Source organism: Brachyhypopomus gauderio, unplaced genomic scaffold, assembly GCF_052324685.1.
Source record: "Brachyhypopomus gauderio isolate BG-103 unplaced genomic scaffold, BGAUD_0.2 sc98, whole genome shotgun sequence".
NCBI lineage: Eukaryota > Metazoa > Chordata > Actinopteri > Gymnotiformes > Hypopomidae > Brachyhypopomus > Brachyhypopomus gauderio.
In genome coordinates, this window is record NW_027506919.1 from 276,846 (window position 1) to 296,855 (window position 20,010).

The 20,010-nt window shown below is 46.3% G+C and overlaps 39 non-coding genes across 39 annotated transcripts; all 39 read right to left on the reverse strand.

Annotated features, from left to right (window-relative positions):
• Nucleotides 1-4,283: 4,283 nt before the first annotated feature.
• trnar-ucu (transfer RNA arginine (anticodon UCU)) lies at nt 4,284-4,373 on the reverse strand. Its single transcript is given in 2 exon segments — nt 4,284-4,319; nt 4,337-4,373. It is a non-coding gene; the product is annotated as a tRNA-Arg (tRNA).
• Nucleotides 4,374-4,600: 227 nt separating this feature from the next.
• On the reverse strand, nt 4,601-4,690 carry trnar-ucu (transfer RNA arginine (anticodon UCU)). The gene is given in 2 exon segments: nt 4,601-4,636; nt 4,654-4,690. It is a non-coding gene; the product is annotated as a tRNA-Arg (tRNA).
• A 227-nt stretch (nt 4,691-4,917) lies between these two features.
• Nucleotides 4,918-5,007, reverse strand: trnar-ucu (transfer RNA arginine (anticodon UCU)). The gene is given in 2 exon segments: nt 4,918-4,953; nt 4,971-5,007. It is a non-coding gene; the product is annotated as a tRNA-Arg (tRNA).
• A 227-nt stretch (nt 5,008-5,234) lies between these two features.
• Nucleotides 5,235-5,324, reverse strand: trnar-ucu (transfer RNA arginine (anticodon UCU)). Its single transcript is given in 2 exon segments — nt 5,235-5,270; nt 5,288-5,324. It is a non-coding gene; the product is annotated as a tRNA-Arg (tRNA).
• A 227-nt stretch (nt 5,325-5,551) lies between these two features.
• trnar-ucu (transfer RNA arginine (anticodon UCU)) lies at nt 5,552-5,641 on the reverse strand. The gene is given in 2 exon segments: nt 5,552-5,587; nt 5,605-5,641. It is a non-coding gene; the product is annotated as a tRNA-Arg (tRNA).
• A 227-nt stretch (nt 5,642-5,868) lies between these two features.
• trnar-ucu (transfer RNA arginine (anticodon UCU)) lies at nt 5,869-5,958 on the reverse strand. Its single transcript is given in 2 exon segments — nt 5,869-5,904; nt 5,922-5,958. It is a non-coding gene; the product is annotated as a tRNA-Arg (tRNA).
• An 80-nt stretch (nt 5,959-6,038) lies between these two features.
• On the reverse strand, nt 6,039-6,112 carry trnat-agu (transfer RNA threonine (anticodon AGU)). Its single transcript has one exon. It is a non-coding gene; the product is annotated as a tRNA-Thr (tRNA).
• A 243-nt stretch (nt 6,113-6,355) lies between these two features.
• Nucleotides 6,356-6,429, reverse strand: trnat-agu (transfer RNA threonine (anticodon AGU)). The gene has a single exon. It is a non-coding gene; the product is annotated as a tRNA-Thr (tRNA).
• Nucleotides 6,430-7,262: 833 nt separating this feature from the next.
• Nucleotides 7,263-7,336, reverse strand: trnat-agu (transfer RNA threonine (anticodon AGU)). Its single transcript has one exon. It is a non-coding gene; the product is annotated as a tRNA-Thr (tRNA).
• Nucleotides 7,337-7,726: 390 nt separating this feature from the next.
• Nucleotides 7,727-7,816, reverse strand: trnar-ucu (transfer RNA arginine (anticodon UCU)). Its single transcript is given in 2 exon segments — nt 7,727-7,762; nt 7,780-7,816. It is a non-coding gene; the product is annotated as a tRNA-Arg (tRNA).
• Nucleotides 7,817-8,043: 227 nt separating this feature from the next.
• trnar-ucu (transfer RNA arginine (anticodon UCU)) lies at nt 8,044-8,133 on the reverse strand. The gene is given in 2 exon segments: nt 8,044-8,079; nt 8,097-8,133. It is a non-coding gene; the product is annotated as a tRNA-Arg (tRNA).
• A 227-nt stretch (nt 8,134-8,360) lies between these two features.
• trnar-ucu (transfer RNA arginine (anticodon UCU)) lies at nt 8,361-8,450 on the reverse strand. Its single transcript is given in 2 exon segments — nt 8,361-8,396; nt 8,414-8,450. It is a non-coding gene; the product is annotated as a tRNA-Arg (tRNA).
• A 227-nt stretch (nt 8,451-8,677) lies between these two features.
• trnar-ucu (transfer RNA arginine (anticodon UCU)) lies at nt 8,678-8,767 on the reverse strand. Its single transcript is given in 2 exon segments — nt 8,678-8,713; nt 8,731-8,767. It is a non-coding gene; the product is annotated as a tRNA-Arg (tRNA).
• A 397-nt stretch (nt 8,768-9,164) lies between these two features.
• trnat-agu (transfer RNA threonine (anticodon AGU)) lies at nt 9,165-9,238 on the reverse strand. Its single transcript has one exon. It is a non-coding gene; the product is annotated as a tRNA-Thr (tRNA).
• Nucleotides 9,239-9,628: 390 nt separating this feature from the next.
• Nucleotides 9,629-9,718, reverse strand: trnar-ucu (transfer RNA arginine (anticodon UCU)). The gene is given in 2 exon segments: nt 9,629-9,664; nt 9,682-9,718. It is a non-coding gene; the product is annotated as a tRNA-Arg (tRNA).
• A 227-nt stretch (nt 9,719-9,945) lies between these two features.
• trnar-ucu (transfer RNA arginine (anticodon UCU)) lies at nt 9,946-10,035 on the reverse strand. The gene is given in 2 exon segments: nt 9,946-9,981; nt 9,999-10,035. It is a non-coding gene; the product is annotated as a tRNA-Arg (tRNA).
• An 80-nt stretch (nt 10,036-10,115) lies between these two features.
• Nucleotides 10,116-10,189, reverse strand: trnat-agu (transfer RNA threonine (anticodon AGU)). Its single transcript has one exon. It is a non-coding gene; the product is annotated as a tRNA-Thr (tRNA).
• Nucleotides 10,190-11,022: 833 nt separating this feature from the next.
• trnat-agu (transfer RNA threonine (anticodon AGU)) lies at nt 11,023-11,096 on the reverse strand. The gene has a single exon. It is a non-coding gene; the product is annotated as a tRNA-Thr (tRNA).
• A 390-nt stretch (nt 11,097-11,486) lies between these two features.
• On the reverse strand, nt 11,487-11,576 carry trnar-ucu (transfer RNA arginine (anticodon UCU)). The gene is given in 2 exon segments: nt 11,487-11,522; nt 11,540-11,576. It is a non-coding gene; the product is annotated as a tRNA-Arg (tRNA).
• Nucleotides 11,577-11,803: 227 nt separating this feature from the next.
• trnar-ucu (transfer RNA arginine (anticodon UCU)) lies at nt 11,804-11,893 on the reverse strand. Its single transcript is given in 2 exon segments — nt 11,804-11,839; nt 11,857-11,893. It is a non-coding gene; the product is annotated as a tRNA-Arg (tRNA).
• Nucleotides 11,894-11,973: 80 nt separating this feature from the next.
• On the reverse strand, nt 11,974-12,047 carry trnat-agu (transfer RNA threonine (anticodon AGU)). The gene has a single exon. It is a non-coding gene; the product is annotated as a tRNA-Thr (tRNA).
• Nucleotides 12,048-12,290: 243 nt separating this feature from the next.
• trnat-agu (transfer RNA threonine (anticodon AGU)) lies at nt 12,291-12,364 on the reverse strand. Its single transcript has one exon. It is a non-coding gene; the product is annotated as a tRNA-Thr (tRNA).
• A 663-nt stretch (nt 12,365-13,027) lies between these two features.
• Nucleotides 13,028-13,117, reverse strand: trnar-ucu (transfer RNA arginine (anticodon UCU)). Its single transcript is given in 2 exon segments — nt 13,028-13,063; nt 13,081-13,117. It is a non-coding gene; the product is annotated as a tRNA-Arg (tRNA).
• A 227-nt stretch (nt 13,118-13,344) lies between these two features.
• trnar-ucu (transfer RNA arginine (anticodon UCU)) lies at nt 13,345-13,434 on the reverse strand. Its single transcript is given in 2 exon segments — nt 13,345-13,380; nt 13,398-13,434. It is a non-coding gene; the product is annotated as a tRNA-Arg (tRNA).
• Nucleotides 13,435-13,831: 397 nt separating this feature from the next.
• Nucleotides 13,832-13,905, reverse strand: trnat-agu (transfer RNA threonine (anticodon AGU)). The gene has a single exon. It is a non-coding gene; the product is annotated as a tRNA-Thr (tRNA).
• Nucleotides 13,906-14,295: 390 nt separating this feature from the next.
• Nucleotides 14,296-14,385, reverse strand: trnar-ucu (transfer RNA arginine (anticodon UCU)). The gene is given in 2 exon segments: nt 14,296-14,331; nt 14,349-14,385. It is a non-coding gene; the product is annotated as a tRNA-Arg (tRNA).
• Nucleotides 14,386-14,612: 227 nt separating this feature from the next.
• On the reverse strand, nt 14,613-14,702 carry trnar-ucu (transfer RNA arginine (anticodon UCU)). The gene is given in 2 exon segments: nt 14,613-14,648; nt 14,666-14,702. It is a non-coding gene; the product is annotated as a tRNA-Arg (tRNA).
• An 80-nt stretch (nt 14,703-14,782) lies between these two features.
• trnat-agu (transfer RNA threonine (anticodon AGU)) lies at nt 14,783-14,856 on the reverse strand. The gene has a single exon. It is a non-coding gene; the product is annotated as a tRNA-Thr (tRNA).
• An 833-nt stretch (nt 14,857-15,689) lies between these two features.
• On the reverse strand, nt 15,690-15,763 carry trnat-agu (transfer RNA threonine (anticodon AGU)). Its single transcript has one exon. It is a non-coding gene; the product is annotated as a tRNA-Thr (tRNA).
• Nucleotides 15,764-16,153: 390 nt separating this feature from the next.
• Nucleotides 16,154-16,243, reverse strand: trnar-ucu (transfer RNA arginine (anticodon UCU)). Its single transcript is given in 2 exon segments — nt 16,154-16,189; nt 16,207-16,243. It is a non-coding gene; the product is annotated as a tRNA-Arg (tRNA).
• A 227-nt stretch (nt 16,244-16,470) lies between these two features.
• trnar-ucu (transfer RNA arginine (anticodon UCU)) lies at nt 16,471-16,560 on the reverse strand. The gene is given in 2 exon segments: nt 16,471-16,506; nt 16,524-16,560. It is a non-coding gene; the product is annotated as a tRNA-Arg (tRNA).
• A 227-nt stretch (nt 16,561-16,787) lies between these two features.
• Nucleotides 16,788-16,877, reverse strand: trnar-ucu (transfer RNA arginine (anticodon UCU)). The gene is given in 2 exon segments: nt 16,788-16,823; nt 16,841-16,877. It is a non-coding gene; the product is annotated as a tRNA-Arg (tRNA).
• Nucleotides 16,878-17,104: 227 nt separating this feature from the next.
• Nucleotides 17,105-17,194, reverse strand: trnar-ucu (transfer RNA arginine (anticodon UCU)). Its single transcript is given in 2 exon segments — nt 17,105-17,140; nt 17,158-17,194. It is a non-coding gene; the product is annotated as a tRNA-Arg (tRNA).
• A 397-nt stretch (nt 17,195-17,591) lies between these two features.
• Nucleotides 17,592-17,665, reverse strand: trnat-agu (transfer RNA threonine (anticodon AGU)). Its single transcript has one exon. It is a non-coding gene; the product is annotated as a tRNA-Thr (tRNA).
• Nucleotides 17,666-18,372: 707 nt separating this feature from the next.
• Nucleotides 18,373-18,462, reverse strand: trnar-ucu (transfer RNA arginine (anticodon UCU)). The gene is given in 2 exon segments: nt 18,373-18,408; nt 18,426-18,462. It is a non-coding gene; the product is annotated as a tRNA-Arg (tRNA).
• A 227-nt stretch (nt 18,463-18,689) lies between these two features.
• On the reverse strand, nt 18,690-18,779 carry trnar-ucu (transfer RNA arginine (anticodon UCU)). The gene is given in 2 exon segments: nt 18,690-18,725; nt 18,743-18,779. It is a non-coding gene; the product is annotated as a tRNA-Arg (tRNA).
• Nucleotides 18,780-19,006: 227 nt separating this feature from the next.
• On the reverse strand, nt 19,007-19,096 carry trnar-ucu (transfer RNA arginine (anticodon UCU)). The gene is given in 2 exon segments: nt 19,007-19,042; nt 19,060-19,096. It is a non-coding gene; the product is annotated as a tRNA-Arg (tRNA).
• Nucleotides 19,097-19,323: 227 nt separating this feature from the next.
• trnar-ucu (transfer RNA arginine (anticodon UCU)) lies at nt 19,324-19,413 on the reverse strand. The gene is given in 2 exon segments: nt 19,324-19,359; nt 19,377-19,413. It is a non-coding gene; the product is annotated as a tRNA-Arg (tRNA).
• A 227-nt stretch (nt 19,414-19,640) lies between these two features.
• Nucleotides 19,641-19,730, reverse strand: trnar-ucu (transfer RNA arginine (anticodon UCU)). The gene is given in 2 exon segments: nt 19,641-19,676; nt 19,694-19,730. It is a non-coding gene; the product is annotated as a tRNA-Arg (tRNA).
• Between the last annotated feature and the right edge of the window lie 280 nt (nt 19,731-20,010).

A 20,010-nucleotide genomic window follows, 5' to 3' on the forward strand; every position in this document is an offset into this window, starting at 1 on the left:
TGAATTTTGTTGTTTTCAAAGAAAAAACAACTCTGGGGGGACTCGAACCCACAACCTTTGAATGGCCACACACCTGCGTCTAGAAGTCCAATGCGCTATCCATTGCGCCACAGAGCACAGTATGTGTTAAAGTTTTGACAGTTGCTCTTCAGCAGGAGGCTAAATGTCATGACCTAACAACTGCTTACATAAAGGAAAGGCACCGCTGGTATTTGAACCCAGGACTTCCTGTTTACCACTAGGAACCCGACGGCCGCGAAAATTTTCGCAAGGCTTAGTAAGGTCCATGTAGCCCACTCCCCTGCTGTGAAGAGATTAACGCCCATTGTCTTGGTAATGCGGTGGAAGCGTCTCACCCCCAGCTCATACGCCTGCCAAAGCACAAGCGGCTCACCTCCAAGCTCATACAAGGCACCAAACGTGATACTTCACGAAAAACTTGGTTACAAACAAGCAGACTGTATATGTTACCGATCCTACAACAAACAGCGGAAATTTTGTAGACTCGTGTTTCAAAAGATACAATTCAAGCGCACGTAGAGAGTTTCTCAAATGAGTCCCGTCAAACAATAAAAATAAATAAAATTGTCTGAACCTCTTTGTATATTGTTTGAAGCTCTTTGTATATTTACTACACTATATAATATTTGTTACACTTTCTGTTTCCGCGTTTGAATTCGCGTTTGAAAAGCTAAGAAATTATATGGCGCAATTATATATATGGCTGATAAATGTTGTGATCTAAACAGCAGACTGGAAAAGGAGAGGAAAAGACAGGAAGAACAAATTCATGTGCTGTAAAACAACTTTATTTTGATCAAACATGGATGTCTATTCCGGGTTTCTTGAAGTGGAATGTCAAGAAAGTTGAGGGTGTCTTGAAGTTGAGGGTGTACTCGCCAGATGCACTTGCCGCATGCAACACACGCGTTGATGCTGTGGAGAACAATTCAAGGTACACCTTACATTTTGAATAAAATCTTTCAGAAGACAAAAATACGTAACATATGTGGTGTTACGTATGTAGGCCTACTTATCAACGTACCTTCATGTAGTTGTAGCCAACAGTTGCTACACAGCCAGGGTGTACTCGCTGCATGCAACGGGCCACCGGCGTGTTCCTGCGCGCACTGTGTATGCACGCACCTTCATGATGTCTGTCAACGGCGCACTGCAAAGAACAAAGTACATGTTATATTTTGAACGAATTTATTCATGTGTACCAGCCAGGGACCCTCTTTCTTACATTTGCGGCAGGTTCATCGTTCATCGCTGCCAAGGTCAACGGGCCACCGGCGTGTTCCTGCGCGCACTGTGTATGCACGCACAGAAGTACATGTTATATTTAGAACGAATTCATTCATGTATAAATTGATTCTGTGAAAATATCACAGGCATGGGTCATAACAGAACGGGAATCCAATTCCAGCAACCATGAGAAAAATAACCAGCAACCACGACGAGAAATAAACAGAGGACTAACACGGAAACAGACATGAAATGGCAGGAGATGCGGGGCAGACCGTGACACCGGGTTTCATGATGTGCGACTGTGGAACAGAAAGAGAAGAGATTTTTGGTTATGTTCAAATAATAGTGTGTGTGTATATATATGTGTGTGTGATTGGTTGTCTGTAACGTAGCTGTGTTAACAATTGTAAAGCGCCTTGGGTATTTAGATAAGGCGCTATATAAATTGAAACATTAATTCATTCATATATATATAAATATACTTATCGACGTACCTTCATGTAGTTTTAGGTACACAGTTGCCACACAGCCAGGGACACTCTGCCCTACACTTGCGACAGGTGTACTTGCCGCATGCAGCGCACGGGGTTATGCTGTGGTTCCGGTTGCAGTTTGTCTGCACCTGACACGTAGTCTTCTTTCCAGGAGCAGGCGAAGGACGTGGCGTTCTCTTCAACTCCTTTTCCTGTAGGAAACGAAGACGGAGTTCCTCAGCAAGAGTACACATAAAAACTCTCCTACTCTCTGTGGACCCCGTACATGCCGTGTACAAAACATGCGCGTTCATCGCTGCCAGGTCAAGTATGTTATAAAACACTGCAACGGGCCACCGGCGTGTTCCTGCGCGCACTGTGTATGCACGCGCCTTCTGGTCCATGATGTCAACGGCGCACTGCAAAGAACAAATACAAAGAAGTACATGTTATATTTTGCCGACCAACAGTCCGACATCGCTCCAACTGGACAGAGGACTGCTCGTAGAAATAGGATTGCTACGAATGCCATAAACTCGCTGACCGACAAACTCCAGCTGCTGTCTGTTCTGCGGGCTTCATGGACAGTGCAGTCTGTGATGATTCGCAGCATCTCCATGTCGAGCAAACACAGAAAACTCTGCAGTCTGCTTGTGATCCTACGCTGTATTAGTAAAAGTAAACAAATGACGCTAGGTAAATTACACGTACTAAATATCATTCAAACACAAGCAGAAACACTGGAAAGAAATATGAAGTTACTATACCTTTGCATGCTCTGTAGGCCCGGACGGCTCAACAAATGTTGAATTAGGCGAACAGCTGCTGACACGAGAGCGTGCGATGCCAACCTTCTCCCAAACAGTTCCATCTTTTGCCCGTACGGTTGGTGCAGGTGTGGTGTCAGCCTGTGTCCGTCTCTTCCTTGGAGGGCTCTGTTGTACCTCATCCGATGTACTGCTTCTTTCTTCATCGGATGAATCGCTGGTCAAAAAACAGGAGGGTCCTTCTCCCGCATCGGACTCACAGCAGTCCTCGTTGGTCAGCAAAGCCGCAACTTCTTGACCGGTGAACGTCCTCTGTCTTGCCATGGTGTTTTGCGTCGTCTCCACACAGGATAGTAGTGAAAATGTAAGTCGCCTGCCTTTGGGTTTCAGCTTTTATCATGACTCTGAAGAACACACCCACAACAGCGCATACTAATTATACTTTATTATAATAGGTGGCGCTTCACACATAACGCCGAAACCGAAACCGGGCTAATCCCCTGCATACACGGGAACAATAAAAGTTGATTGGACCCGTGATAATGGTTCACGGCAATCCGTGAATATCAGTCAAACACAAGCATAAACACTGCAAAAAATATTATATTACTATGCTGTATGAGTAAAAATAAATAAATGACGCTAAGTTATTTACACAAACGAAATATCTTATTTACACAAACGAAATATCAGTCAAACACAAGCATAAACACTGCAAAAAATATTATATTACTATGCTGTATGAGTAAAAATAAATAAATGACGCTAAGTTATTTACACAAACGAAATATCTTATTTACACGAACGAAATATCAGTCAAACACAAGAAAACACAAAAATATTATATTACTATGCTGTATGAGTAAAAATAAATAAATGACGCTAAGTTATTTACACAAACGAAATATCTTATTTACACGAACGAAATATCAGTCAAACACAAGCATAAACACTGCAAAAAAATATTATGTTACTATGCTGTATGAGTAAAAATAAGTAAATGTAAAAATAAATATTACTTTACTATACCTTTATTACTTTGTTGCTGCTATTGAAGTGCATACACAAGAAAATCTGGGACGCTTGCTTCATACATAACGCCAATACCACGCTAATGATAATGTGTTTCACGGGAACAATATGAACCCGTGATAATGGTTGGTTCAGCCATGTAAATGTGTGGCGCTATTGAAGTGCATACACAAGAAAATCTGGGACGTTTGCTTCATACATAACGCCAATACCACGCTAATGATAATGTGTTTCACGGGAACAATATGGACCCGTGATAATGGTTGGTTCAGCCATGTAAATGTGTGGCGCTATTGAAGTGCATGCACAAGAAAATCTGAGACGCTTGCTTCATACATAACGCCAATACCACGCTAATGATAATGGTTCACCGCTCTAAATAATACTTATGTCAATATGTAGCGCTTCACACATAACGCCGAAACAGGGCTAAACTTTATTTATTTATTTTAGACTACAAACTAGACCTGGTGCACACAGACTGCACACAGACTAGACCTGGTGCACCACAGAGCTCCTGCCACAGAGCTCCTGCCTGTCTTTCTGCTCCTGTCTTGCTCTGAAATTAACATATGTATGGTCCTGCTAATTGGGCAGGAGAAGGAGGGGTGATGTCCTCAGAACCTTGAAATCTCAGGAGTTCCAGTGTTACTAGACAGGCGCTATGACCAGCTAAGCCACGGCGCCGCGCCATGGCTTTTTACTGTGCATTGGTGTCATTAGTGAGGAGCGATGAATTTTGTTGTTTTCAAAGAAAAAACAACTCTGGTGGGACTCGAACCCACAACCTTTGAATGGCCACACACCTGCATCTAGAAGTCCAATGCGCTATCCATTGCGCCACAGAGCCCAGTATGTGTTAAAGTTTTGACAGTTGCTCTTCAGCATGAGGCTGAATGTCATGACCTAACAACTGCTTACATAATAGAAAGGCACCGCTGGGATTTGAACCCAGGACTTCCTGTTTACTAGACAGGCGATATGACCAGCTAAGCCATGGCGCCACGCCATGGCTTTTTACTGTGGATTGGTGTCATTAGTGAGGAGCGATGAATTTTGTTGTTTTCAAAGAAAAAACGACTCTGGTGGGACTCGAACCCACAACCTTTGAATGGCCACACACCTGCATCTAGAAGTCCAATGCGCTATCCATTGCGCCACAGAGCCCAGTATGTGTTAAAGTTTTGACAGTTGCTCTTCAGCAGGAGGCTAAATGTCATGACCTAACAACTGCTTACATAAAGGAAAGGCACCGCTGGGACTTGAACCCAGGACTTCCTGTTTACTAGACAGGCGCTATGACCAGCTAAGCCACGGCGCCACGCCATGGCTTTTTACTGTGGATTGGTGTCATTAGTGAGGAGCGATGAATTTTGTTGTTTTCAAAGAAAAAATGACTCTGGTGGGACTCGAACCCACAACCTTTGAATGGCCACACACCTGCGTCTAGAAGTCCAATGCGCTATCCATTGCGCCACAGAGCCCAGTATGTGTTAAAGTTTTGACAGTTGCTCTTCAGCAGGAGGCTAAATGTCATGACCTAACAACTGCTTACATAAAGGAAAGGCACCGCTGGGATTTGAACCCAGGATTTCCTGTTTACTAGACAGGCGCTATGACCAGCTAAGCCACGGCGCCACGCCATGGCTGTTTACTGTGGATTGGTGTCATTAGTGAGGAGCGATGAATTTTGTTGTTTTCAAAGAAAAAACGACTCTGGTGGGACTCGAACCCACAACCTTTGAATGGCCACACACCTGCATCTAGAAGTCCAATGCGCTATCCATTGCGCCACAGAGCCCAGTATGTGTTAAAGTTTTGACAGTTGCTCTTCAGCAGGAGGCTAAATGTCATGACCTAACAACTGCTTACATAAAGGAAAGGCACCGCTGGGACTTGAACCCAGGACTTCCTGTTTACTAGACAGGCGCTATGACCAGCTAAGCCACGGCGCCACGCCATGGCTTTTTACTGTGGATTGGTGTCATTAGTGAGGAGCGATGAATTTTGTTGTTTTCAAAGAAAAAATGACTCTGGTGGGACTCGAACCCACAACCTTTGAATGGCCACACACCTGCGTCTAGAAGTCCAATGCGCTATCCATTGCGCCACAGAGCCCAGCATGTGTTAAAGTTTTGACAGTTGCTCTTCAGCAGGAGGCTGAATGTCATGACCTAACAACTGCTTACATAAAGGAAAGGCACCGCTGGGACTTGAACCCAGGACTTCCTGTTTACTAGACAGGCGCTATGACCAGCTAAGCCACGGCGCCACGCCATGGCTTTTTACTGTGGATTGGTGTCATTAGTGAGGAGCGATGAATTTTGTTGTTTTCAAAGAAAAAATGACTCTGGTGGGACTCGAACCCACAACCTTTGAATGGCCACACACCTGCGTCTAGAAGTCCAATGCGCTATCCATTGCGCCACAGAGCCCAGCATGTGTTAAAGTTTTGACAGTTGCTCTTCAGCAGGAGGCTAAATGTCATGACCTAACAACTGCTTACATAAAGGAAAGGCACCGCTGGGATTTGAACCCAGGACTTCCTGTTTACTAGACAGGCGCTATGACCAGCTAAGCCACGGCGCCACGCCATGGCTTTTTACTGTGCATTGGTGTCATTAGTGAGGAGCGATGAATTTTGTTGTTTTCAAAGAAAAAACGACTCTGGTGGGACTTGAACCCACAACCTTTGAATGGCCACACACCTGCATCTAGATGTTCAATGCTCTATCCATTGCGCCACAGAGCCCAGTATGTGTTAAAGTTTTGACAGTTGCTCTTCAGCATGAGGCTGAATGTCATGACCTAACAACTGCTTACATAATAGAAAGGCACCGCTGGGATTTGAACCCAGGACTTCCTGTTTACTAGACAGGCGCTATGACCAGCTAAGCCACGGCGCCACGCCATGGCTTTTAGCTGTGGATTGGTGTCATTAGTGAGGAGCGATGAATTTTGTTGTTTTCAAAGAAAAAAGACTCTGGTGGGACTCGAACACACAACCTTTGAATGGCCACACACCTGCGTCTAGAAGTCTAATGCGCTATCCATTGCGCCACAGAGCCCAGTATGTGTTAAAGTTTTGACAGTTGCTCTTCAGCAGGAGGCTAAATGTCATGACCTAACAACTGCTTACATAAAGGAAAGGCACCGCTGGGATTTGAACCCAGGACTTCCTGTTTACTAGACAGGCGCTATGACCAGCTAAGCCACGGCGACACGCCATGGCTTTTTACTGTGCATTGGTGTCATTAGTGAGGAGCGATGAATTTTGTTGTTTTCAAAGAAAAAACGACTCTGGTGGGACTTCCAATGCGCTATCCATTGCACCACAGAGCCCAGTATGTGTTAAAGTTTTGACAGTTGCTCTTCAGCAGGAGGCTAAATGTCATGACCTAACAACTGCTTACATAATAGAAAGGCACCGCTGGGATTTGAACCCCGGACTTCCTGTTTACTAGATAGGTGCTATGACCAGCTAAGCCACGGCGCCACGCCATGGCTTTTTACTGTGGATTGGTGTCATTAGTGAGGAGCGATGAATTTTGTTGTTTTCAAAGAAAAAACGACTCTGGTGGGACTCGAACCCACAACCTTTGAATGGCCACACACCTGCGTCTAGAAGTCTAATGCGCTATCCATTGCGCCACAGAGCCCAGTATGTGTTAAAGTTTTGACAGTTGCTCTTCAGCAGGAGGCTAAATGTCATGACCTAAAAACTGCTTACATAAAGGAAAGGCACCGCTGGGATTTGAACCCAGGACTTCCTGTTTACTAGACAGGCGCTATGACCAGCTAAGCCACGGCGCCACGCCATGGCTTTTTACTGTGGATTGGTGTCATTAGTGAGGAGCGATGAATTTTGTTGTTTTCAAAGAAAAAACGACTCTGGGGGGACTCGAACCCACAACCTTTGAATGGCCACACACCTGCGTCTAGAAGTCCAATGCGCTATCCATTGCGCCACAGAGCACAGTATGTGTTAAAGTTTTGACAGTTGCTCTTCAGCAGGAGGCTAAATGTCATGACCTAACAACTGCTTACATAAAGGAAAGGCACCCCTGGTATTTGAACCCAGGACTTCCTGTTTACTAGACAGGCGCTATGACCAGCTAAGCCACGGCGCCGCGCCATGGCTTTTTACTGTGCATTGGTGTCATTAGTGAGGAGCGATGAATTTTGTTGTTTTCAAAGAAAAAACAACTCTGGTGGGACTCGAACCCACAACCTTTGAATGGCCACACACCTGCATCTAGAAGTCCAATGCGCTATCCATTGCGCCACAGAGCCCAGTATGTGTTAAAGTTTTGACAGTTGCTCTTCAGCATGAGGCTGAATGTCATGACCTAACAACTGCTTACATAATAGAAAGGCACCGCTGGGATTTGAACCCAGGACTTCCTGTTTACTAGACAGGCGATATGACCAGCTAAGCCACGGCGCCACGCCATGGCTTTTTACTGTGGATTGGTGTCATTAGTGAGGAGCGATGAATTTTGTTGTTTTCAAAGAAAAAACGACTCTGGTGGGACTCGAACCCACAACCTTTGAATGGCCACACACCTGCATCTAGAAGTCCAATGCGCTATCCATTGCGCCACAGAGCCCAGTATGTGTTAAAGTTTTGACAGTTGCTCTTCAGCAGGAGGCTAAATGTCATGACCTAACAACTGCTTACATAAAGGAAAGGCACCGCTGGGACTTGAACCCAGGACTTCCTGTTTACTAGACAGGCGCTATGACCAGCTAAGCCACGGCGCCACGCCATGGCTTTTTACTGTGGATTGGTGTCATTAGTGAGGAGCGATGAATTTTGTTGTTTTCAAAGAAAAAATGACTCTGGTGGGACTCGAACCCACAACCTTTGAATGGCCACACACCTGCATCTAGAAGTCCAATGCGCTATCCATTGCGCCACAGAGCCCAGCATGTGTTAAAGTTTTGACAGTTGCTCTTCAGCAGGAGGCTAAATGTCATGACCTAACAACTGCTTACATAAAGGAAAGGCACCGCTGCGATTTGAACCCAGGATTTCCTGTTTACTAGACAGGCGCTATGACCAGCTAAGCCACGGCGCCACGCCATGGCTGTTTACTGTGGATTGGTGTCATTAGTGAGGAGCGATGAATTTTGTTGTTTTCAAAGAAAAAACGACTCTGGTGGGACTCGAACCCACAACCTTTGAATGGCCACACACCTGCATCTAGAAGTCCAATGCGCTATCCATTGCGCCACAGAGCCCAGTATGTGTTAAAGTTTTGACAGTTGCTCTTCAGCAGGAGGCTAAATGTCATGACCTAACAACTGCTTACATAATAGAAAGGCACCGCTGGGATTTGAACCCAGGACTTCCTGTTTACTAGATAGGTGCTATGACCAGCTAAGCCACGGCGCCACGCCATGGCTTTTTACTGTGGATTGGTGTCATTAGTGAGGAGCGATGAATTTTGTTGTTTTCAAAGAAAAAACGACTCTGGTGGGACTCGAACCCACAACCTTTGAATGGCCACACACCTGCGTCTAGAAGTCTAATGCGCTATCCATTGCGCCACAGAGCCCAGTATGTGTTAAAGTTTTGACAGTTGCTCTTCAGCAGGAGGCTAAATGTCATGACCTAAAATCTGCTTACATAAAGGAAAGGCACCGCTGGGATTTGAACCCAGGACTTCCTGTTTACTAGACAGGCGCTATGACCAGCTAAGCCACGGCGCCACGCCATGGCTTTTTACTGTGGATTGGTGTCATTAGTGAGGAGCGATGAATTTTGTTGTTTTCAAAGAAAAAACGACTCTGGGGGGACTCGAACCCACAACCTTTGAATGGCCACACACCTGCGTCTAGAAGTCCAATGCGCTATCCATTGCGCCACAGAGCACAGTATGTGTTAAAGTTTTGACAGTTGCTCTTCAGCAGGAGGCTAAATGTCATGACCTAACAACTGCTTACATAAAGGAAAGGCACCCCTGGTATTTGAACCCAGGACTTCCTGTTTACTAGACAGGCGCTATGACCAGCTAAGCCACGGCGCCGCGCCATGGCTTTTTACTGTGCATTGGTGTCATTAGTGAGGAGCGATGAATTTTGTTGTTTTCAAAGAAAAAACAACTCTGGTGGGACTCGAACCCACAACCTTTGAATGGCCACACACCTGCATCTAGAAGTCCAATGCGCTATCCATTGCGCCACAGAGCCCAGTATGTGTTAAAGTTTTGACAGTTGCTCTTCAGCATGAGGCTGAATGTCATGACCTAACAACTGCTTACATAATAGAAAGGCACCGCTGGGATTTGAACCCAGGACTTCCTGTTTACTAGACAGGCGATATGACCAGCTAAGCCACGGCGCCACGCCATGGCTTTTTACTGTGGATTGGTGTCATTAGTGAGGAGCGATGAATTTTGTTGTTTTCAAAGAAAAAACGACTCTGGTGGGACTCGAACCCACAACCTTTGAATGGCCACACACCTGCATCTAGAAGTCCAATGCGCTATCCATTGCGCCACAGAGCCCAGTATGTGTTAAAGTTTTGACAGTTGCTCTTCAGCAGGAGGCTAAATGTCATGACCTAACAACTGCTTACATAAAGGAAAGGCACCGCTGGGATTTGAACCCAGGACTTCCTGTTTACTAGACAGGCGCTATGACCAGCTAAGCCACGGCGCCACGCCATGGCTTTTAGCTGTGGATTGGTGTCATTAGTGAGGAGCGATGAATTTTGTTGTTTTCAAAGAAAAAAGACTCTGGTGGGACTCGAACACACAACCTTTGAATGGCCACACACCTGCGTCTAGAAGTCTAATGCGCTATCCATTGCGCCACAGAGCCCAGTATGTGTTAAAGTTTTGACAGTTGCTCTTCAGCAGGAGGCTAAATGTCATGACCTAACAACTGCTTACATAAAGGAAAGGCACCGCTGGGATTTGAACCCAGGACTTCCTGTTTACTAGACAGGCGCTATGACCAGCTAAGCCACGGCGACACGCCATGGCTTTTTACTGTGCATTGGTGTCATTAGTGAGGAGCGATGAATTTTGTTGTTTTCAAAGAAAAAACGACTCTGGTGGGACTTCCAATGCGCTATCCATTGCACCACAGAGCCCAGTATGTGTTAAAGTTTTGACAGTTGCTCTTCAGCAGGAGGCTAAATGTCATGACCTAACAACTGCTTACATAATAGAAAGGCACCGCTGGGATTTGAACCCCGGACTTCCTGTTTACTAGATAGGTGCTATGACCAGCTAAGCCACGGCGCCACGCCATGGCTTTTTACTGTGGATTGGTGTCATTAGTGAGGAGCGATGAATTTTGTTGTTTTCAAAGAAAAAACGACTCTGGTGGGACTCGAACCCACAACCTTTGAATGGCCACACACCTGCGTCTAGAAGTCTAATGCGCTATCCATTGCGCCACAGAGCCCAGTATGTGTTAAAGTTTTGACAGTTGCTCTTCAGCAGGAGGCTAAATGTCATGACCTAAAAACTGCTTACATAAAGGAAAGGCACCGCTGGGATTTGAACCCAGGACTTCCTGTTTACTAGACAGGCGCTATGACCAGCTAAGCCACGGCGCCACGCCATGGCTTTTTACTGTGGATTGGTGTCATTAGTGAGGAGCGATGAATTTTGTTGTTTTCAAAGAAAAAACGACTCTGGGGGGACTCGAACCCACAACCTTTGAATGGCCACACACCTGCGTCTAGAAGTCCAATGCGCTATCCATTGCGCCACAGAGCACAGTATGTGTTAAAGTTTTGACAGTTGCTCTTCAGCAGGAGGCTAAATGTCATGACCTAACAACTGCTTACATAAAGGAAAGGCACCCCTGGTATTTGAACCCAGGACTTCCTGTTTACTAGACAGGCGCTATGACCAGCTAAGCCACGGCGCCGCGCCATGGCTTTTTACTGTGCATTGGTGTCATTAGTGAGGAGCGATGAATTTTGTTGTTTTCAAAGAAAAAACAACTCTGGTGGGACTCGAACCCACAACCTTTGAATGGCCACACACCTGCATCTAGAAGTCCAATGCGCTATCCATTGCGCCACAGAGCCCAGTATGTGTTAAAGTTTTGACAGTTGCTCTTCAGCATGAGGCTGAATGTCATGACCTAACAACTGCTTACATAATAGAAAGGCACCGCTGGGATTTGAACCCAGGACTTCCTGTTTACTAGACAGGCGATATGACCAGCTAAGCCACGGCGCCACGCCATGGCTTTTTACTGTGGATTGGTGTCATTAGTGAGGAGCGATGAATTTTGTTGTTTTCAAAGAAAAAACGACTCTGGTGGGACTCGAACCCACAACCTTTGAATGGCCACACACCTGCGTCTAGAAGTCCAATGCGCTATCCATTGCGCCACAGAGCCCAGCATGTGTTAAAGTTTTGACAGTTGCTCTTCAGCAGGAGGCTAAATGTCATGACCTAACAACTGCTTACATAAAGGAAAGGCACCGCTGGGATTTGAACCCAGGACTTCCTGTTTACTAGACAGGCGCTATGACCAGCTAAGCCACGGCGCCACGCCATGGCTTTTTACTGTGCATTGGTGTCATTAGTGAGGAGCGATGAATTTTGTTGTTTTCAAAGAAAAAACGACTCTGGTGGGACTTGAACCCACAACCTTTGAATGGCCACACACCTGCATCTAGATGTTCAATGCTCTATCCATTGCGCCACAGAGCCCAGTATGTGTTAAAGTTTTGACAGTTGCTCTTCAGCATGAGGCTGAATGTCATGACCTAACAACTGCTTACATAATAGAAAGGCACCGCTGGGATTTGAACCCAGGACTTCCTGTTTACTAGACAGGCGCTATGACCAGCTAAGCCACGGCGCCACGCCATGGCTTTTAGCTGTGGATTGGTGTCATTAGTGAGGAGCGATGAATTTTGTTGTTTTCAAAGAAAAAAGACTCTGGTGGGACTCGAACACACAACCTTTGAATGGCCACACACCTGCGTCTAGAAGTCTAATGCGCTATCCATTGCGCCACAGAGCCCAGTATGTGTTAAAGTTTTGACAGTTGCTCTTCAGCAGGAGGCTAAATGTCATGACCTAACAACTGCTTACATAAAGGAAAGGCACCGCTGGGATTTGAACCCAGGACTTCCTGTTTACTAGACAGGCGCTATGACCAGCTAAGCCACGGCGACACGCCATGGCTTTTTACTGTGCATTGGTGTCATTAGTGAGGAGCGATGAATTTTGTTGTTTTCAAAGAAAAAACGACTCTGGTGGGACTTCCAATGCGCTATCCATTGCACCACAGAGCCCAGTATGTGTTAAAGTTTTGACAGTTGCTCTTCAGCAGGAGGCTAAATGTCATGACCTAACAACTGCTTACATAATAGAAAGGCACCGCTGGGATTTGAACCCCGGACTTCCTGTTTACTAGATAGGTGCTATGACCAGCTAAGCCACGGCGCCACGCCATGGCTTTTTACTGTGGATTGGTGTCATTAGTGAGGAGCGATGAATTTTGTTGTTTTCAAAGAAAAAATGACTCTGGTGGGACTCGAACCCACAACCTTTGAATGGCCACACACCTGCATCTAGAAGTCCAATGCGCTATCCATTGCGCCACAGAGCCCAGCATGTGTTAAAGTTTTGACAGTTGCTCTTCAGCAGGAGGCTAAATGTCATGACCTAACAACTGCTTACATAAAGGAAAGGCACCGCTGCGATTTGAACCCAGGATTTCCTGTTTACTAGACAGGCGCTATGACCAGCTAAGCCACGGCGCCACGCCATGGCTGTTTACTGTGGATTGGTGTCATTAGTGAGGAGCGATGAATTTTGTTGTTTTCAAAGAAAAAACGACTCTGGTGGGACTCGAACCCACAACCTTTGAATGGCCACACACCTGCATCTAGAAGTCCAATGCGCTATCCATTGCGCCACAGAGCCCAGTATGTGTTAAAGTTTTGACAGTTGCTCTTCAGCAGGAGGCTAAATGTCATGACCTAACAACTGCTTACATAATAGAAAGGCACCGCTGGGATTTGAACCCAGGACTTCCTGTTTACTAGATAGGTGCTATGACCAGCTAAGCCACGGCGCCACGCCATGGCTTTTTACTGTGGATTGGTGTCATTAGTGAGGAGCGATGAATTTTGTTGTTTTCAAAGAAAAAACGACTCTGGTGGGACTCGAACCCACAACCTTTGAATGGCCACACACCTGCGTCTAGAAGTCTAATGCGCTATCCATTGCGCCACAGAGCCCAGTATGTGTTAAAGTTTTGACAGTTGCTCTTCAGCAGGAGGCTAAATGTCATGACCTAAAAACTGCTTACATAAAGGAAAGGCACCGCTGGGATTTGAACCCAGGACTTCCTGTTTACTAGACAGGCGCTATGACCAGCTAAGCCACGGCGCCACGCCATGGCTTTTTACTGTGGATTGGTGTCATTAGTGAGGAGCGATGAATTTTGTTGTTTTCAAAGAAAAAACGACTCTGGGGGGACTTGAACCCACAACCTTTGAATGGCCACACACCTGCGTCTAGAAGTCCAATGCGCTATCCATTGCGCCACAGAGCACAGTATGTGTTAAAGTTTTGACAGTTGCTCTTCAGCAGGAGGCTAAATGTCATGACCTAACAACTGCTTACATAAAGGAAAGGCACCCCTGGTATTTGAACCCAGGACTTCCTGTTTACTAGACAGGCGCTATGACCAGCTAAGCCACGGCGCCGCGCCATGGCTTTTTACTGTGCATTGGTGTCATTAGTGAGGAGCGATGAATTTTGTTGTTTTCAAAGAAAAAACAACTCTGGTGGGACTCGAACCCACAACCTTTGAATGGCCACACACCTGCATCTAGAAGTCCAATGCGCTATCCATTGCGCCACAGAGCCCAGTATGTGTTAAAGTTTTGACAGTTGCTCTTCAGCATGAGGCTGAATGTCATGACCTAACAACTGCTTACATAATAGAAAGGCACCGCTGGGATTTGAACCCAGGACTTCCTGTTTACTAGACAGGCGATATGACCAGCTAAGCCACGGCGCCACGCCATGGCTTTTTACTGTGGATTGGTGTCATTAGTGAGGAGCGATGAATTTTGTTGTTTTCAAAGAAAAAACGACTCTGGTGGGACTCGAACCCACAACCTTTGAATGGCCACACACCTGCATCTAGAAGTCCAATGCGCTATCCATTGCGCCACAGAGCCCAGTATGTGTTAAAGTTTTGACAGTTGCTCTTCAGCAGGAGGCTAAATGTCATGACCTAACAACTGCTTACATAAAGGAAAGGCACCGCTGGGATTTGAACCCAGGACTTCCTGTTTACTAGACAGGCGCTATGACCAGCTAAGCCACGGCGCCACGCCATGGCTTTTAGCTGTGGATTGGTGTCATTAGTGAGGAGCGATGAATTTTGTTGTTTTCAAAGAAAAAAGACTCTGGTGGGACTCGAACACACAACCTTTGAATGGCCACACACCTGCGTCTAGAAGTCTAATGCGCTATCCATTGCGCCACAGAGCCCAGTATGTGTTAAAGTTTTGACAGTTGCTCTTCAGCAGGAGGCTAAATGTCATGACCTAACAACTGCTTACATAAAGGAAAGGCACCGCTGGGATTTGAACCCAGGACTTCCTGTTTACTAGACAGGCGCTATGACCAGCTAAGCCACGGCGACACGCCATGGCTTTTTACTGTGCATTGGTGTCATTAGTGAGGAGCGATGAATTTTGTTGTTTTCAAAGAAAAAACGACTCTGGTGGGACTTCCAATGCGCTATCCATTGCACCACAGAGCCCAGTATGTGTTAAAGTTTTGACAGTTGCTCTTCAGCAGGAGGCTAAATGTCATGACCTAACAACTGCTTACATAATAGAAAGGCACCGCTGGGATTTGAACCCCGGACTTCCTGTTTACTAGATAGGTGCTATGACCAGCTAAGCCACGGCGCCACGCCATGGCTTTTTACTGTGGATTGGTGTCATTAGTGAGGAGCGATGAATTTTGTTGTTTTCAAAGAAAAAACGACTCTGGTGGGACTCGAACCCACAACCTTTGAATGGCCACACACCTGCGTCTAGAAGTCTAATGCGCTATCCATTGCGCCACAGAGCCCAGTATGTGTTAAAGTTTTGACAGTTGCTCTTCAGCAGGAGGCTAAATGTCATGACCTAAAAACTGCTTACATAAAGGAAAGGCACCGCTGGGATTTGAACCCAGGACTTCCTGTTTACTAGACAGGCGCTATGACCAGCTAAGCCACGGCGCCACGCCATGGCTTTTTACTGTGGATTGGTGTCATTAGTGAGGAGCGATGAATTTTGTTGTTTTCAAAGAAAAAACGACTCTGGGGGGACTCGAACCCACAACCTTTGAATGGCCACACACCTGCGTCTAGAAGTCCAATGCGCTATCCATTGCGCCACAGAGCACAGTATGTGTTAAAGTTTTGACAGTTGCTCTTCAGCAGGAGGCTAAATGTCATGACCTAACAACTGCTTACATAAAGGAAAGGCACCCCTGGTATTTGAACCCAGGACTTCCTGTTTACTAGACAGGCGCTATGACCAGCTAAGCCACGGCGCCGCGCCATGGCTTTTTACTGTGCATTGGTGTCATTAGTGAGGAGCGATGAATTTTGTTGTTTTCAAAGAAAAAACAACTCTGGTGGGACTCGAACCCACAACCTTTGAATGGCCACACACCTGCATCTAGAAGTCCAATGCGCTATCCATTGCGCCACAGAGCCCAGTATGTGTTAAAGTTTTGACAGTTGCTCTTCAGCATGAGGCTGAATGTCATGACCTAACAACTGCTTACATAATAGAAAGGCACCGCTGGGATTTGAACCCAGGACTTCCTGTTTACTAGACAGGCGATATGACCAGCTAAGCCACGGCGCCACGCCATGGCTTTTTACTGTGGATTGGTGTCATTAGTGAGGAGCGATGAATTTTGTTGTTTTCAAAGAAAAAACGACTCTGGTGGGACTCGAACCCACAACCTTTGAATGGCCACACACCTGCATCTAGAAGTCCAATGCGCTATCCATTGCGCCACAGAGCCCAGTATGTGTTAAAGTTTTGACAGTTGCTCTTCAGCAGGAGGCTAAATGTCATGACCTAACAACTGCTTACATAAAGGAAAGGCACCGCTGGGACTTGAACCCAGGACTTCCTGTTTACTAGACAGGCGCTATGACCAGCTAAGCCACGGCGCCACGCCATGGCTTTTTACTGTGGATTGGTGTCATTAGTGAGGAGCGATGAATTTTGTTGTTTTCAAAGAAAAAATGACTCTGGTGGGACTCGAACCCACAACCTTTGAATGGCCACACACCTGCATCTAGAAGTCCAATGCGCTATCCATTGCGCCACAGAGCCCAGCATGTGTTAAAGTTTTGACAGTTGCTCTTCAGCAGGAGGCTAAATGTCATGACCTAACAACTGCTTACATAAAGGAAAGGCACCGCTGCGATTTGAACCCAGGATTTCCTGTTTACTAGACAGGCGCTATGACCAGCTAAGCCACGGCGCCACGCCATGGCTGTTTACTGTGGATTGGTGTCATTAGTGAGGAGCGATGAATTTTGTTGTTTTCAAAGAAAAAACGACTCTGGTGGGACTCGAACCCACAACCTTTGAATGGCCACACACCTGCATCTAGAAGTCCAATGCGCTATCCATTGCGCCACAGAGCCCAGTATGTGTTAAAGTTTTGACAGTTGCTCTTCAGCAGGAGGCTAAATGTCATGACCTAACAACTGCTTACATAATAGAAAGGCACCGCTGGGATTTGAACCCAGGACTTCCTGTTTACTAGATAGGTGCTATGACCAGCTAAGCCACGGCGCCACGCCATGGCTTTTTACTGTGGATTGGTGTCATTAGTGAGGAGCGATGAATTTTGTTGTTTTCAAAGAAAAAACGACTCTGGTGGGACTCGAACCCACAACCTTTGAATGGCCACACACCTGCGTCTAGAAGTCTAATGCGCTATCCATTGCGCCACAGAGCCCAGTATGTGTTAAAGTTTTGACAGTTGCTCTTCAGCAGGAGGCTAAATGTCATGACCTAAAAACTGCTTACATAAAGGAAAGGCACCGCTGGGATTTGAACCCAGGACTTCCTGTTTACTAGACAGGCGCTATGACCAGCTAAGCCACGGCGCCACGCCATGGCTTTTTACTGTGGATTGGTGTCATTAGTGAGGAGCGATGAATTTTGTTGTTTTCAAAGAAAAAACGACTCTGGGGGGACTCGAACCCACAACCTTTGAATGGCCACACACCTGCGTCTAGAAGTCCAATGCGCTATCCATTGCGCCACAGAGCACAGTATGTGTTAAAGTTTTGACAGTTGCTCTTCAGCAGGAGGCTAAATGTCATGACCTAACAACTGCTTACATAAAGGAAAGGCACCCCTGGTATTTGAACCCAGGACTTCCTGTTTACTAGACAGGCGCTATGACCAGCTAAGCCACGGCGCCGCGCCATGGCTTTTTACTGTGCATTGGTGTCATTAGTGAGGAGCGATGAATTTTGTTGTTTTCAAAGAAAAAACAACTCTGGTGGGACTCGAACCCACAACCTTTGAATGGCCACACACCTGCATCTAGAAGTCCAATGCGCTATCCATTGCGCCACAGAGCCCAGTATGTGTTAAAGTTTTGACAGTTGCTCTTCAGCATGAGGCTGAATGTCATGACCTAACAACTGCTTACATAATAGAAAGGCACCGCTGGGATTTGAACCCAGGACTTCCTGTTTACTAGACAGGCGATATGACCAGCTAAGCCACGGCGCCACGCCATGGCTTTTTACTGTGGATTGGTGTCATTAGTGAGGAGCGATGAATTTTGTTGTTTTCAAAGAAAAAACGACTCTGGTGGGACTCGAACCCACAACCTTTGAATGGCCACACACCTGCATCTAGAAGTCCAATGCGCTATCCATTGCGCCACAGAGCCCAGTATGTGTTAAAGTTTTGACAGTTGCTCTTCAGCAGGAGGCTAAATGTCATGACCTAACAACTGCTTACATAAAGGAAAGGCACCGCTGGGACTTGAACCCAGGACTTCCTGTTTACTAGACAGGCGCTATGACCAGCTAAGCCACGGCGCCACGCCATGGCTTTTTACTGTGGATTGGTGTCATTAGTGAGGAGCGATGAATTTTGTTGTTTTCAAAGAAAAAATGACTCTGGTGGGACTCGAACCCACAACCTTTGAATGGCCACACACCTGCGTCTAGAAGTCCAATGCGCTATCCATTGCGCCACAGAGCCCAGCATGTGTTAAAGTTTTGACAGTTGCTCTTCAGCAGGAGGCTAAATGTCATGACCTAACAACTGCTTACATAAAGGAAAGGCACCGCTGCGATTTGAACCCAGGATTTCCTGTTTACTAGACAGGCGCTATGACCAGCTAAGCCACGGCGCCACGCCATGGCTGTTTACTGTGGATTGGTGTCATTAGTGAGGAGCGATGAATTTTGTTGTTTTCAAAGAAAAAACGACTCTGGTGGGACTCGAACCCACAACCTTTGAATGGCCACACACCTGCATCTAGAAGTCCAATGCGCTATCCATTGCGCCACAGAGCCCAGTATGTGTTAAAGTTTTGACAGTTGCTCTTCAGCAGGAGGCTAAATGTCATGACCTAACAACTGCTTACATAAAGGAAAGGCACCGCTGGGACTTGAACCCAGGACTTCCTGTTTACTAGACAGGCGCTATGACCAGCTAAGCCACGGCGCCACGCCATGGCTTTTTACTGTGGATTGGTGTCATTAGTGAGGAGCGATGAATTTTGTTGTTTTCAAAGAAAAAATGACTCTGGTGGGACTCGAACCCACAACCTTTGAATGGCCACACACCTGCGTCTAGAAGTCCAATGCGCTATCCATTGCGCCACAGAGCCCAGCATGTGTTAAAGTTTTGACAGTTGCTCTTCAGCAGGAGGCTAAATGTCATGACCTAACAACTGCTTACATAAAGGAAAGGCACCGCTGCGATTTGAACCCAGGATTTCCTGTTTACTAGACAGGCGCTATGACCAGCTAAGCCACGGCGCCACGCCATGGCTGTTTACTGTGGATTGGTGTCATTAGTGAGGAGCGATGAATTTTGTTGTTTTCAAAGAAAAAACGACTCTGGTGGGACTCGAACCCACAACCTTTGAATGGCCACACACCTGCATCTAGAAGTCCAATGCGCTATCCATTGCGCCACAGAGCCCAGTATGTGTTAAAGTTTTGACAGTTGCTCTTCAGCAGGAGGCTAAATGTCATGACCTAACAACTGCTTACATAAAGGAAAGGCACCGCTGGGATTTGAACCCAGGATTTCCTGTTTACTAGACAGGCGCTATGACCAGCTAAGCCACGGCGCCACGCCATGGCTGTTTACTGTGGATTGGTGTCATTAGTGAGGAGCGATGAATTTTGTTGTTTTCAAAGAAAAAACGACTCTGGGGGGACTTGAACCCACAACCTTTGAATGGCCACACACCTGCATC